Here is an 11,305-nt window from a genome sequence, read left to right on the forward strand (position 1 = left end):
AAGATTTTTAAATTAACATATACTGTATTTTTTTTTAAAGATTTTATTTATTTATTTATTTGAGAAAGAGAGAAAGAAAGAAGAGAAGCAGAGGGAGAAGCAGACTTCCTGCTGAGCAGGGAGCCCGATGCAGGGTTCAATCCTAGTACCCGGGGACCATGACCTGAGCCAAAGGCAGACACTTACCCAACTGAGCCACCCAGGAGCCCCAAGAGTAGAAAATAGGTTTAACCCCAGGTCCAGCCTTCTCCAAAGCCTTTGTTCTGTCTATGAGCTAAGCTGCCTCTGAGGCTAGTCATAATTCTACATTCCTTAACTTAGCCAGAGGGCTTTTTTGAGGACCCTTAAGATGCCCAGCTTTCAGAAAGACATGAAAATCATAAAAGCCTGGGTATTTGTTTTCTGAAATCAATAAGGTACTACAAAATACACTAAATTTATCAAAGTGAACATATGGAAGTCTCCTGTATTTATTTTCACAAGACAGTTGGAAATATATTGAATCGGAGAATTTTCACATTTCCTAAGATGTTTGGCATTCATTTTATTGTTTATTTCTTCTTACCAATTTTGTCTTTTGCAGGCAATTTTTCCTACAGGCAGTTTTCCAGTAAAAATTTCCCTGCTCCCTTGGAATGCTTCTGTTCATCTGTAAAGCCTAAAATGTAATATTGGACATCTTTAATAAACATGTCACTTCTCTTGAGGTTTTGAATGGTCACTCTTCAGGAGCGAGGGGCCAGAGGTGGGGCCTCGGGGGCCACCAGAAGTGTAGAGCATCCTGCAAACATTGAGTTGGGGAGAAGGGATGACACTAAAGTTGTGTGGGAATGAGAGAGAACTGTTTGCAAATGCAGGATTGCTTGGTAGGAAGAGCACCAACTGAGAAATTAATGGTGCCCCCACATATTTAATTGATGCAGGGAATTTAATCCTGAGACATCTTAAGTTGGAGCTCACACTCCTGTTTCCTGTTGAATTTGGCAGTGCCCTGTTTGGTTATTGAAACTGGGCCCTGGGAAGGAAAAGGCTTTAGCCGAGAGGGGACACCTCTGCCATCACTTTCCCTGAGAGTTGCTTTGAGTGCGGTAGAGGCCAGACCCAGAGTTCCAAAAGTCTTTCCCACAGTTCTGGATGCATGCTCCAAGGCAGGCTTTTCCCCTTTTTCCTTTCTTTTTGTTTTTTTCACTTTTGTTTTGTTTTTAACATTTGCTTTAGATATGCTACACTGCGCAGTGGTTTTAACCCTAGTCATGCATTAAAATCACTCTTCTGTATTGTTGGACTTTTTTAAGCACATGAATTTATTGTTTCAAAAAAATAAAGTCACTCCAGGGTACAGAAATCTTAATTTAATTGATCTGGAATGGGGCCTGGGAACCAGTGTTTTCAAGCTCCCCAGTTGGTCTCAATGTACAGTCTAATGTGATGCTCAGGCTGGGACCCCCAGAGGTCCTCAGGAACTACTTTGACTATTTCAAAGAGCCCGGGACAGTCATCTATTTTACCCATGTTAAAGTTAACATCGAGTCTCTGGCTCTTGGCTGGAACTAAATCAACACCTGTGGTAACAGCTCTCATCACTTTCTGATGAGAAACTCTGAGAAGCAGAGTTCCTAAAAGAAAACAGAAATGGAAAATTAATTATTAGTTTTTAAATACAGTTTCTACATAGATAAAACTCTTTCAAAACTGAATGAATCATAGAAGAAAGTAAATAAAAGGATACTTTGAGATAATAAAATTGGGAAGCAATCTGATAAGGTTATCTTTTAAGTTGGTATTTAAAAAGTTAGCCTTCAAACACACAACAACAAATAAATGAAAGGCATACCAGAAAAGCGCTGGGTGGCAGGCCCAAGCCAGCTAGGGGATTTTATATTTGTCATGGGGAACATGCACTCAGATATGCAAAGGATGAAACTGGTGATCTTTGTCTCTGAATTCACCTGCACTCTCTTGCTGTAGGCAGTAAGTAGCACAGCATCTCCCAATCACCCCATCTCACTTCTGTCAATCCCATTAGGACCAGACCCTTCAAGACCTGTCTGAGAAAAATCACAGAGGGAAGTACTAGAGATTATTCCTACTGTCTGCCAAGTTGGTCTCTTGCTATCATCCGGAAATGTTTAACATAAGTGAATCTTTAATTAACTTCAAAAAGTGCCTGTGCTTGGTCTCAGGTATGTAAACATGGCAGGACAAAAGTCACTAATGTTTGGCAAGGGGAGTTCTGAAAACATCAATTAGAAAGAGTTGGTATGAACACCCGATGAACACCCACCTTGACAGTAGGAATGAAATTCGTGCTAATTATGAGTATCCCTCTTACTTCACCAAGCATTTGTTCGTGATTATACGCTGGGGAAATGAAGCACATTTGGGGGCGTTGTATTTTATTTATTCATACATTCAATAAATATTTGAAGAGAATATACCATGCCCTAGATACTGCTCCCGGCACTAGAAATAGAGAAATGAGCAAAATAAACAAAATTCACCATCCCCATGAAGCTTAGGGTCCTGGAAGGGGCTGTAGTTGTTGGAATTCAAGAAGAGTGCATGCAAAACAGCTGTTCCTTAAAACTCTGTATTAAAACATTTTTAGTTCAGACTTCTAAATAAACATGCGCCTTCTTTTGATGCAGAAAACCAAGGTATTCCTTCCAATCCTTCACAAGAGTATTTTTAATTCACAGCTTCACATTGTCTGAATTGATTAAATCAAAATCTAACTAAGAGCAAAGCATAATTGCATGTTCTTATGTTCTCCATCGCCAACACTACAACTCAGCGTTCACTAGCCTGGGAGCTTGCTTGGGTCATTCAAGTAGAGCTTGCTTCTGTAGAGATGGTAAGCGAGACAATGCACTGTGTTTATGGACTCAGAGGTGAGAAGAGAAAGAGAAGCACTCTTAGGAAATCTGAAAAGGACTTTGGAGACCAGTAAAGAAATTCAGAGGACATTGACATTCAAATCAGATACTGCCATGTAATAAATATTGGCTGAATATTTCGTTGGGCAGCTAGATTCCATAGATAGGGTGACACTGTGTCTCTTAAGACGCTAGTACTTTGTATGTACAATTGTACCATATAGGATACATTTCAGCTCTTGTTTCCAATTGGTAATCCTTTGGAAAAAAATCGCATAATGTGTCTGTGGCTGAGTGTAAAATTATCCTGGGGAGAGCTTCTGTGAGAGTATTGAGGCAAATGCTAATTGTACCACCTTCTTGGCTTGAGTGTTTTTCAAGGAACAGTTATAAAGCCTTTAAGGCAGAGAAAGTGATTGAGAGTAAGAAAGTATTCTAGCAGATGAAACCCTACTCTCAAGATAAGAGCTACCTTGCCTAAAATACAGTGAATGGCAGCCTCGGGACAAAGAATTAATGTGAAAGGTGCAGCCACACGTCTTTTGAAAGCCCTACACCATTGCCACATTGTTCTGAATATTTATAAAAAGTAGTTTTCCAGGAGTATGGACTTGTCAAGGAGAGCTAAATGTTTGCTGCTTAATGGGGGCGGGGGGGGGGGTTCCATGAAGAATTACTAAGGAATTGAGAATGCTTTTTCTCAAACAAGCCTCCTTCCATTTAAAATTTTATTTTAAGGTGAAGAAAAGTATGTATGTCTTGATGCTTTAGAAACAGATGTAGTATAAAAAATAAAAATAAAAATTTTTAGTCAAATAATAGCAGAGGCTTACAAATTTGACAAAAAAAAAAAAAGGAGAATAGCTTTTCTTTTAAGTGTCTACCCACAGAAATGTCAGACAAAGTAGCAATCAATTTTACCTGGACATTTTTTTAAAGATTTTTATTTACTTATTTATTTGACACACAGAGAGAGAACACAGCAGAGGGAGCCGCAGGCAGGGGGAAAGGGAGAAGCAGGCTCCTCGCTGAGCATAGAGGCCGTCACGGGGCTAGACCCCAGGACCCTGGGATCATGACCTGAGTTGAAGGCAGATGCTTAACCAACTGAGCAACCCAGGCGCCCCATGGACACTTTAAAAATACTTAATTTCACTGTTCACACATAAAATCAATAAACAAACATGTAAGTATCCTTCAGAATAACAAATACATAGGCTTTGATCCCTTACATGGATAAAAAGGTAGCACTGACCACATTAAAGCATGAAAAGAAGGATTGCCAGAGAAAACACAGGACACCAAATATTGTATGAGACATACTCACACTAAAAATGTTTTGCTGTTTATCTGAAATTCAAATATAACTGAACATTCTCTATTCTTATTTGCTAAGTCTGGAAATCCTGAAAGAATTAAAAATAAAATTAAATTAAAGTAAATTTAAAATAAAATAAAATTAATTAATTAATTAAAATAAAATTAAAATCTCTAAAACACTAATTTCTTTTAAACATTTGAAAAAATATTCATCTAGACTGTCTCCTGAAATGTTCCCAAAATGCTATGGACTGAATTTTGTCTGCTTCAAATGTATATGTTGAAGCCCTAACCAGCTTCCCCCCATGTGACTGTGTTAGAAGATAAGGCTTTTAGAGATAATTAAGATTAAATGAGGTCTTTTTTTTTTTTAAGATTTTTTATTTTATTTTATTTTATTTTTTTTTTGACAGAGATCACAAGTAGGCAGAGAGCCAGGCAGAGAGAAGGGGAAGCAGGCTCCCCGCCGAGCAGGGAGCCTGATGTGGGGCTCGAGCCCAGGACCCCGAGATCATGACCTGAGCCGAAGGTGGAGGCTTTAACCCACTGAGCCACCCAGGTGCCCCAAGATTAAATGAGGTTTTGAGAGTGTTCCTAATGCAATAGAATTAGGCACCTTATAAATACACTTTGGTACACACACATGTACCAAGGAAAGGCCACCTGAGCACTGAACAGAAAGGTGGCCTTGAAAGCCAAGGAGGGAACCTTTCCCAGAACCTGACCATGCTGGCACCCTGATCTCAGATTTCTACCCTCCAGACTGTGAGAAAATCCATTTCTGCTTAAGCCACCAGTCTATAGTTCTTTGTCTTGATGACCCAAGCTGACGAAGACACAAAACTCCCTGCACTTCCTTTCTGTAGTAATCACCACCCTTGCAACTGCGGTAATTTATAAAGTTTCTTCCCTGGCACATCATAACCTCTCTGGTGGCAGGGAGGGCAGGGAGTGCCTGGCTTGTCTTTTGCTGTGTGCTTGGCTGATTACGCAGTGCCTCTGGCTTGTCATAGGAGCTAAGTAAATATCTGTTGACTAAATGATTACTGTATGAATGAAGTAACTAGAAAGGTAGACAAAAAGAATGTGTTCATCATTGCTTAGAATTGTCAAATCATGTTGTACACCTGAAACTAATAGAACATTTTATGTCAACTATTCTTCAGTTATTTAAAAAATGTGTAGGGGCGCCTGGGTGGCTCAGTGGGTTAAGCCGCTGCCTTCGGCTCGGGTCATGATCTCAGAGTCCTGGGATCGAGCCCTGCATCGGGCTCTCTGCTCAGCAGGGAGCCTGCTTCCTCCTCTCTCTCTGCCTGCCTCTCTGCCTGCTTGTGATCTCTCTCTGTCAAATAAATAAATAAGATCTTTAAAAAAAAAAAAATGTGTTCACTACCATGTCGTTTATAATAACAACTGAAACATTGAGAAAAATCTAAATCTCCAAAACTAAGGGAATGTATAAATAAATTAATTAAATTAATAATTGTATAATCACATGACAATGTATCATACAGTCATTAGAAAGAGTCTTACAAATACTATTTTTCAGGGCATGATAAATTTCAAATAAAGTCATGTTAAGTTAAAAATAGGGTATATATGTATCTGTATGCATACACAGAGAGAAGTATTTGGGAGTAAATCCAATTGTTAATAGTGGTTGTATTCAGATAGCAAGATTAGATTTTTTTTCCGTTTATGTTTTTCTTTTCAAGTTTACTACAAGAATTATGGATGCTTTTTAATTGGAAAGAAAATCAGTAGTTATTTGGTGTGAGTTATATGGATTGGAAGATGATCTTTGTGGGGTGCCTGGGGTGGCTCAGTTGGTTATGCGACTGCCTTTGGCTCAGGTCATGATCCTGGAGTCCCAGGATTAAGTTCTGCAGCAGGATCCCTGCTCAGCAGGGAGTCTGTTTCTCCCTCTGACCCTCTCCCTTCTCATGCTCTTTCTCTCTCTCAAATAAATTAATAAAATCTTAAAAAAAGAAAGATGATCTTTGCAAAATTTTTCTAGCAGGGAAAACAAAGCTAAGTTGGTCAAAGTCATTATCCACGCAGGACTCAGAAAAAGCTTATAAACTTCATTAGAAAAATACCTCAGTATTGAGATTAAACTAAGTCACACAATAAGGAAAGCATTTATGGTGAGGGACAGTCATGTGAACAGATTACATCATTACCTACAAGGACTGAGACAAAGCCATGTAGTAGTGATCTGGGACAGAAAGGAAAGACCTTGCAGCAGATACCATATCTGCCTTGCCCAAACTCCCTTCTTCAACCTGTTGTATCCAATTTATAGCTGCTGTGAGTTTTGGCTGCTATAGGCTCCGAGCTGCTTTCTTCCCTGGAGAACTTCCTTTGACAATATTGTAACTTTCTCTCCTAGATGAGGGGGGCAGCAGCATTGTTGAGAAGTTCAGTAGTGGATGTCCCATGTAGATTAGGATTAACGATAAGAGATTCTGCTATTGACCTCTGCTCCCCAATAACAATGGGGATGATAGATCTCAGAACAACAGAGGCCAGATGGCCAGAAGCAAGGTGGGCATGATGATCAAAGTCCACAACAGAGAGATGAGCAGGCTCTGCTCAAAGAGATTTCTGAAGTTCCCTAATGGAAGATAGTATTTCCAGAATGAGATCAATGGGCAAGTGATAAGGGTCTTGCTTAATGTATATCACCAATTAAAACAGATCTTGAATGGATGAGCAGAAGGTTAAGGTCTACCACCTGAGTGGAAAATCATGATCTCTTAGTCAGTTTACAGACTTGAGCTAATTCTTAGACCTATAACCTACTGCTTGAAATAATGGCAAGTTTTTGTGAGGAAGGATCTTGCAACACCATGGAAAGTGTATATAGCAGTGTTTCCCCAGTCTTTCTACAAAGGGGCCAATGGCCATTTACTCAAATAAACATACGCTGGGGAAAGTGGGTTGTTGAATCAGGGCTCTGAGTTGACTATGATACTGAAAGACCAAGAGTACCATCACAGATCCTCCTGTTAGAGAAGGGCCATATGTGAGTTCAGAGTCCATCTCAAAGTGGGTCCACAGGGTTCATGAACCCATCCTACAGCTATTTCTGACTCACTAATATTATAATCAGCATCGGCGTATTTAACATTTGTGAAAACCCTCACAATCACTAGTGGAGAAAGAGTAGCCCCCTTAAATGTTTAAGATAATGCATCAAAAACAATACCACATCCCATATGGAAAGGCAGAGGTTGGTACCATCCTCAAAGATTTAAATGGATTCATTTATCTATTTATTTAAATAACTTCCTAAATGCCAATTAGAGCCAAGCATGGTGTTAACTGTTAGAGAGCATCAAGATGGAAACAGACTATCTCCTGCTTTCTCAGAACTGATGCTTTAGGGTCATATCTGAGTCTCCCTTAGTCTGTCTGGAAAGGTGAAAGCAGGTGCTCTGGACACAGAAGGGAGAAAACCAGTGGCTTTCTGAAGGGAGGGTGATAGGAATAGTTTTCCCTGGTACAGGTGAAAGTGGGTGCACCATCTGTAGAGAATTTTAAACAGTGATTGAAACCAACTAAGAGTCAGTATGCACTTTATTATCATGAGCTGGCAATCCTAAACAATGATGGTATTAATGTTCACTCCCTACCCCCCATATGCCACTAAAGAGAATCCTAATATTCCTTTTTTGAAATCTCTAGATAATCAGGCTTAGTCTTTCCCCAAGGTCAGGGGTCCTAACAGCCTCCATCACCATTTTAGGAGTGGTTGGAAGGAGAGCTTTACAGCAACCGGTCCCAAAATAACCTTAAAAGTCCCCACCCCTGAATACCCCCAGGAAAGTTGGGCAGTTCCTTATGATTAGACTCTTGCTTTTGTGTGGGGCTGGGGCGGCGGGGGGGGGCGTTGAGCCAGCACACCATGAATTTGCCTCATCGTAAGCTTATATAGTTTATCTAGAGTGAGGATGCTTTGGGAAAAGTTGAAGGGGATGAATGAAAAGGGAAGACAGAATCAAACCCCTTCTGCAAGTCAGAGGAGATTGACTTCTGTGGGCTCTGAAAAATGAGTTGATCTCTTAACCTGTGCTGGCAAAGATTTAAAGTCACTTATTCTGGCAGGGAAAGTCAAAAGACCAACTGTTCATTCCTAGGGATTTGCTCAGATTTTGTCAGTAAAAAGAGATAATTAAGGTTCTAAACAACTATAGACCTCTTCCTATTCAGTGAGCTTACAAAACAAGGTTGAGTCTTAAAAATCTTTACAGCTTAGCTGAGCTATTAACGTTCTCTTATCCACAATAGTCATCAGAATGGGATGGAAAATGATAAAATGACCAAATGCATTGTTTTTTGAAACTTGAAGTTCATTATGCTCCTATGTGGTCCAGTACTGTACTTGATGAAAGGAGACTGAAATAATATGCATTATATTTTATGCATTGGGTAAATTTTTCACACATGAAACTTTCTTCAGGAGCCTAGGAATAAAAACAAATGGAAATCAAAAGATTACTTGACAAAACTTAGTAATGACCTACATGGTCCAATACTAAAGCCAGTAGTCACATGCAGCTATTTAAATATATAAAAATCAAACTAAATGAAAAATTCAGTTCGTCGGTTGATTTAGCCACATTTAAAAGGATATTTTTGTTTTGGAATAATTTAAGGCTCACACAGAAGTTGCAGAAATAGTACAGAGAGTTCCCATAGATCCATGGGACCATGGACCCTTATCCCCAATAATATCTTACATAACCGCAGCACAGTTGTCAAAGCCAACCAATTGATGATGGTACCATACTATTATCTATCTAATTATTATAATCTAATAATAATATGGTTTGGATTGTTACCTGTTTTAATATGCACATTTTGGGGGTTGTATAGTTCTATGACATTTTATCATGTATATAGATTTGTATAACCATGATTATCATTAAGATTATCACCAACTGTTTCATCACCTCTTACAGTCCCTCCAATTGTCCCTCCAACCCGAACCCTTGGCAAACATAATCTGTCCTTTTGATAATGTAACATGAATATAATTGGCTTTTCATTATGCATCATAATGCCTTGGAAATCCATCAGGTTATGGCATATAACAACAATTTGTTTCTTTTATCATGGAGTAGTGTTCCAACGTATGTGTTTGTTACATGGGCTGCTGTAACAAAATGCCAGAGGCTGCATGGTTTACTAAAAAACAGAAATATATTTCTTATTGTTGTGGAGGCTGAGAATTCTTAGATCAAGGTGTGTACAGATTAGGTTATCTGGCAAGAGTCCACTTTCTGGTTCACAAACAACCATCTTTTTGCCTGTGTCCTCACATGTTGGAAAGGGGTAACAGAGTTCTTCAGGTTGTCTTTTATAAGGGCATTAATCCTATTCATGAAAACTCTACCCTCATGATCACCTCTGTAAAGCTCCTACCTTCAAATACTATCACAATGGGCTTTAACATATGAATTTGAAAGGTGGGAGTTCACATTCAATCTCTAGCAATGGATGTTCTATAATTTGTTTAGCCATCCACGGGCTAAAAGGCATTTAAGTTGTTCTCAGTTTTTGATTTACAAATAAAGCTGCTACAAACATTCATGTTCCAGTTTTGTGCTGAATTTTTTTGGCTGGTGGTTTATCAATTACTAAGGCAAGCCCTAGCTATAGTTGTGAGATATCCATTTCTCTTCCAGTTTTGCAATTTTTGCTTCATATTTTTGCAGGTTCTGCTGCTTAGAACATACATATTTAGGAGTGTTATACGTTCTTTTTTTAAAATTAACACAATGTATTATTTGTTTCAAGGGTACAGGTCTGTGAATCATCAGTCTAGGAGTGTTATATGTTCTTAAATAATTGATCCTTTTTATAATTTATATATACCTTTTTATAATTTGTAATACTGCTTTTTGTCCTTGTTAATTCTCTTTTGCTCTGAAGTCCACTTTGGCTGATATTAATGCAGACACTCCAGCTTTCCTTTGATTAATGTTCACACAATATACCTTTCTGCATTCTTGTGCCTTAGATTAGCTATATCATACCTATATTTGAACTGAGCTTCTTGTAGACAGCACATAGTTGGATCACATTTTCTAATCCATTTTGCAAATCTTTGTCTTCTAGTTGGTGTGTTTGAGCCATTTAAATTGATTGGTTGATTGATTGACTGGTTGGTTGGTTGATTGATTGTTAAGAGTTTGGCTTTTTATTGAACAGTTTACAGAAGAGGTTTTGTCAGAAAGACCAAAGCCCGTGTCATCATCAAACTCCTCTGATTCTTCTTTCTTTGCTTTCACTTTCTTCTTCTCTACAGCTGGGGCAGCAGTGGTGGAGGGAGCAGGATCTCCTGCTGGGGCAGCACCAGCTGCTGGGGCAGGAACCACCAGCCCCAACATTTCAGATGCCCCCCCCCCAACCCCATGTTGACATTGGCCAGGGCCTTTGTAAACCAGCAGGGTCAGAAAGGTTCAACTTTTACACCCACTGCTTTAATGGGAGTATTGATCCTATCCTCCATAACCAGCACCTCATCATTGTGCAGGATGAGGGCTGAGTCCACACAGATGTGCTCCCAGAGGGAAGCCATGGTGTGGTCCAGTGGCTGGATGAAGTGCCATTGAGCACTTCAGCAGCAGCTGAGGAAAGGGGGCTAAGACATTTGCTTTTTTTTTTTTTTCTTTTACAACTTTTATTATACCATGGAATCCCCTTTTTAAGTGAAAATACATCAGATGCTTTTAAAGTAATTAATGATACGATAGAATTTAGGTCGGCTGTTTTATTGTTTTCTGTATGTTCCCACTGCTTTTTGTTTCAGTTTTCCGTTTCATGCATTGCTTGTTGGAGTATTTTTATGACAGTTACTTAAAAACCTTGTCATTTAATTCCAACCTCTGTGTGATCTTGGCAGAGCATATGTTATTGTTTTTCCTCATTTGAGTTATGGTTTTTCTGGTTCTTGGTATAATGAATGATTTTGGATTGATTCCTGAACATTTTGAGTATTATGTTAAAGAATCAGGTTTCTTTTTAAGTCATACATTTAAGCAGGCAATCAACCCTGAACATGTCTTGATTCAGTTTGGTGGACTGTGGTTTGAATGTCA

General features: G+C 39.0%; 1 pseudogene; it reads right to left on the reverse strand.

The window, feature by feature from the left end:
- Window positions 1-1,389: 1,389 nt before the first annotated feature.
- Window positions 1,390-10,785, reverse strand: LOC116870367 (annotated as a pseudogene).
- Window positions 10,786-11,305: the final 520 nt, after the last annotated feature.

The sequence above is a fragment of the Lontra canadensis genome, unplaced genomic scaffold (assembly GCF_010015895.1).
Source record: "Lontra canadensis isolate GAN:19392208 unplaced genomic scaffold, GSC_riverotter_1.0 scaffold23, whole genome shotgun sequence".
Classification (NCBI taxonomy): Eukaryota; Metazoa; Chordata; class Mammalia; order Carnivora; family Mustelidae; genus Lontra; species Lontra canadensis.